Source organism: Lipotes vexillifer, unplaced genomic scaffold, assembly GCF_000442215.2.
Source record: "Lipotes vexillifer unplaced genomic scaffold, Lipotes_vexillifer_v1.1 scaffold439, whole genome shotgun sequence".
In the NCBI taxonomy this organism is placed as follows: Eukaryota; Metazoa; Chordata; class Mammalia; order Artiodactyla; family Lipotidae; genus Lipotes; species Lipotes vexillifer.
Genome location: NW_006798732.1, coordinates 2,661,083 through 2,665,792, shown reverse-complemented (window position 1 = coordinate 2,665,792; position 4,710 = coordinate 2,661,083).

The following is a 4,710-nucleotide window of genomic DNA, read 5'->3' as shown; positions in this document are numbered from 1 at the left end:
GGTAGAATAAGTCCTCACACTTTATTCTTCTTTTTCAAAATAACAGTTGTTTAAGTTCCTTGACCTTCCATATAAATTTTGCAATAATTTTGTCTCTAGCTACCAAAAAATCTTGCTGGGATTTTCTTTTTTTTTTTTTTTTAAGCAAATATTCTTTTTTTTTTTTTTATTAATTTTCTTTATTTTTGCTGTGTTGGGTCTTCGTTTCTGTGCGAGGGCTTCCTCTAGCTGTGGCAAGTGGGGGCCACTCTTCATCGCGGCTTGCTGGGATTTTGAAAGGAATTGCATTAAACCTGCATATCAATTTGAGGATAACTAACATCTTTACTGTGCTGAGTCTTGCAATCCATGAACAAAGCATGTTTCTCCATTTATTTAGGTCATTTTTGATTTCTTTCATCAGTATTGTGTAGTTTTTGGCATACAAGTCCTGCACTTGTTTTGATAGATTTACACCTAACTACCTAATATTTTAAGTGATTATAACAGCATTGGATTTTTAATTTTAGTGTTCATGTGTTCATTGCTAGTGTATAGGAATGATATTTCATCTTTCTTTTGTAACCTGTGACTTTGTTGAATTCTCTTAGTTGTTCTAGTTCTTTTGTAGAATCTTTGGGATTTTCTGTGTAGACAGTCATTTCATCTGCAAATAGGGACAGATGTATGTCTTCCTTTTCTATCTCTATATCTTTTATTTCCTTTTCTTGCCTTATTACACTGAATAGAATTGCCTGCACTATGTTGTGTAAGAGTTGTCAGAGCAGATATCCTTGCCTTGTTCCATGTCTTAAAAGGAAAGCATTCAGTCTTTTGTCATTAAATGTGATGTTAACTATATTTTTTTGTACATATTCTTTATAAAATGGAGGATGTACCCCTCTCTTCCTATTTGTCTGATTTTTTTTTTATCATGAATGAGTGGGGAATTTTATCAAATACTCTTTCTGCATTAGTTGATATAATCATATGATTTTTCTACATTAGCCTTTTAAAGTACTGGTACATTGATTGATTTTTGAGATTCAAACAACCTTGTATCCCTGAAGTAAACCCCACTTGGTTATGCGTATATTCTTTTTAGATATTGCTGAATTCTGAATGCTAATACTTTGTTAAAGATTTTTGTGATTACGTTTATGAGAGATATTGGTCTGTAATTGGGTTTTTTAAAATTATCTTTAGGATGGGGCAGAGACTCTTTCCAAGATGGCGGAGGAGTAAGACGCAGAGATCACCTTCCTCCCCACAGATACACCAGAAATACATCTACACGTGGAGCAACTCCTACAGAACACCTACTGAACGCTGGCAGGAGACCTCAGACCTCCCAAAAGGCAAGAAACTCCCCACGTACCTGGGTAGGGCAAGAGAAAAAAGAATAAAAAGAGACAAAAGGATAAGGACGGTACCTGCACCAGTGGGAGGGAGCCGTGAAGGAGGAAAGGTCTCCACACACTAGGAAGCCCCTTCGCGGGCAGAGACTGCGGGAGGCGGAGCGGGGCGCTTCGGAGCCGCGGAGGACAGCACAGCAACAGGGGCGCGGAGGGCAAAGCGGAGAGATTCCCGCACGGAGGATCGGCGCCGACCAGCGCTCACCAGCCCGAGAGGCTCGTGTGCTCACCCGCCGGGGCGGGCGGGGCTGCGAGCCAAGGCTCGGTTTCGGTTTCGGTCGGAGCTCAGGGAGAGGACTGGGGTTGGCGGCTTGAACATCAGGGAGAACACACGGCGGGCCTCAGGCTGGGGCAACGTCACGCCGACTTCTGCCGCCGCAGGACCGCTCCGCACTCCGTGCCCCTCCCTGCCCCCGGCCTGAGAGCGCCAGAGCCCCCGAGTCAGCGGCTCCTTTAACGCCGTCCTGTCTGAGCAAAAAGCAGACGCCCTCCAGCGACCTACACGCAGAGGCAGGGCCAAGTCGAAAGCTGAGCCCCTGTGAGCTGTGAGAACAAAGAAGAAAAAGGGAAATCTCTCCCAGCAGCCTCAGAAACAGCGGATTAAAGCTACACAATCAATTTGATGTACCCTGCCTCTGTGGAATACATGAATAGACAGCGAATCATCCCAAATTGAGGAGGCGGACTTCTAGAGCAAGATCTATGATTTTTTCCCCTTTTCCTCTTTTTGTGAATGTGTATGTGTATGCTTCTGTGTGAGATCTTGTCTGTATAGGTTTGCTTCCACCATTTGTCCCAGCGTTCTATCCGACCATTTTTTTTTTTAATTTTTTTCTTAATAATTAATTTTAATTTAAAGAACTCTGTTATACTTTACCTTCTTTCTATCTTTCCTTCCTTCCTTCCCTTTTTGAGACAACGAATCGTCCCAAATTGAGGAGGTGGACTTGGAGAGCAAGTTTTATGATTTTTTCCACTTTACCTCTTTTTGTGAGGGTATATGTGTATGCTTCTATGTAAGATTTTGTCTCTATAACTTTGCTTCCACCATTTGTCCTAAGGTTCTATCCTTCCCTTTTTTTTTTCCTCTAAATAATTATTTTTTTAATTCAATAACTTTATTATACTTTATTTTATTTTACTGTATCTTCTTTCTTTCTGTATTTTTTCCTTCCTTCCCTCATTCCTTCCTTCCTTCCCTCCTCCCTCCCTCCCTCCTTTCTTTCCTTCTTGCCTTCTTCCTTTCTTTTCTTCTTTCTTTCTTTCTTCCTTCCCTCCTTCCTTCCTTCCCTCCTCTCTTTCTTTCTTTCTTTCTTTCTTTCCTATTTCCTCCTACTTATACTAATTCTCTCTACTTTCTCTCCCTTTTATTCTGAGCCGAGTGGATGAAAGGCTCTTGCTGCTCCAGCCAGGAGTCAGGACTCTGCCTCTGAGGTGGGAGAGCCAACTTCAGAACACTCGTCAAGAAGAGACCTCCCAGCCCCACATAATATCAAACGGCGAAAATCTCCCAGAGATCTCCATCTCAACACCAGCACCCAGCTTCGCTCAACGACCAGCAAGCTACAGTGCTGGACAACCTATGCCAACCATATAGCAAAACAGGAACACAACCCCACCCACTAGCAGAGAGGCTGCCTAAAATCATAATAAGTCCACAGACACCCCAAAACACACCACCAGACGTGGACCTGCCCACTAGAGAGACAAGATCTAGCCTCATACACCACAACACAGCCACTAGTCCCCTCCACCAGGAAGCCTACACAACGCACTGAACCAACCTTAGCCACTGGAGACAGACATCAAAAACAACGGGAGCTACGAACTTGCAGCCTGCAAAAAGGTGAACCCAATCACAGTAAGATAAGCAAAATGAGAAGACAGAAAAACACACAGCAGATGAAGGAGCAGGATAAAAACCCACCAGACCTAACAAATGAAGAGGAAATAGGCAGTCTACCTGAAAAAGAGTTCAGAATAATGATAGTAAAGATGATCCAAAATCTTGGAAATAGAATGGACAAAATGCAAGAAGCAGTTAACAAGGACCTAGAAGAAATAAAGATGAAACAGACAATGATGAACAACACAATAAATGAAATGAAAAATACTCTAGATGGGATCAATAGCAGAATAAATGAGGCAGAAGAACGGATAAGTGACCTGGAAGATAAAATAGTGGAAATAACTACTGCAGAGCAGAATAAAGAAAAAAGAATGAAAAGAACTGAGGACAGTCTCAGAGACCTCTGGGACAACATTAAACGCACCAACATTCGAATTATAGGGGTTCCAGAAGAAGAAGAGAAAAAGAAAGGGACTGAGAAAATATTTGAAGAGATTATAGTTGAAAACTTCCCTAATATGGGAAAGGAAATCGTTAATCAAGTCCAGGAAGCACAGAGAGTCCCATACAGGATAAATTCAAGGAGAAATACGCCAAGACACATATTAATCAAACTGTCAAAAACTAAATACAAAGAAAGCATATTAAAAGCAGCAAGGGAAAAACAACAAATAACACACAAGGGAATCCCCATAAGGTTAACAGCTGATCTCTCAGCAGAAACTCTACAAGCCAGAAGGGAGTGGCAGGACATACTGAAAGTGATGAAGGAGAAAAACCTGCAACCAAGATTACTCTACCCAGCAAGGATCTCATTCAGATTTGATGGAGAAATTAAAACCTTTACAGACAAGCAAAAGCTGAGAGAGTTCAGCACCACCAAACCAGCTTTACAACAAATGCTAAAGGAACTTCTCTAGACAAAAACACAAGAGAAGGAAAAGTCCTATAATAACGAACCCAAAACAATTTAGAAAATGGGAATAGGAACATACATATCGATAATTACCTTAAATGTAAATGGACTAAATGCTCCCACCAAAAGACACAGATTGGCTGAATGGATACAAAAACAAGACCCATATATATGCTGTCTACAAGAGACCCACTTCAGACCTAGAGACACATACAGACTGAAAGTAAGGGGATGGAAAAAGATATTCCATGCAAATGGAAACCAAAAGAAAGCTGGAGTAGCAATTCTCATATCAGACAAAATAGACTTTAAAATAAGGACTATCAGAAGAGACAAAGAAGGACACTACATAATGATTAAGGGATCGATCCAAGAAGAAGATATAACAATTGTAAATATTTATGCACCCAACATAGGAGCACCTCAATACATAAGGCAAAAACTAGCAGCCATAAAAGGGGAAATCGACAGTAACACATTCATAGTAGGGGACTTCAACACCCCACTTTCACCAATGGACAGATCATCCAAAATGAAAATAAATAAGGAAA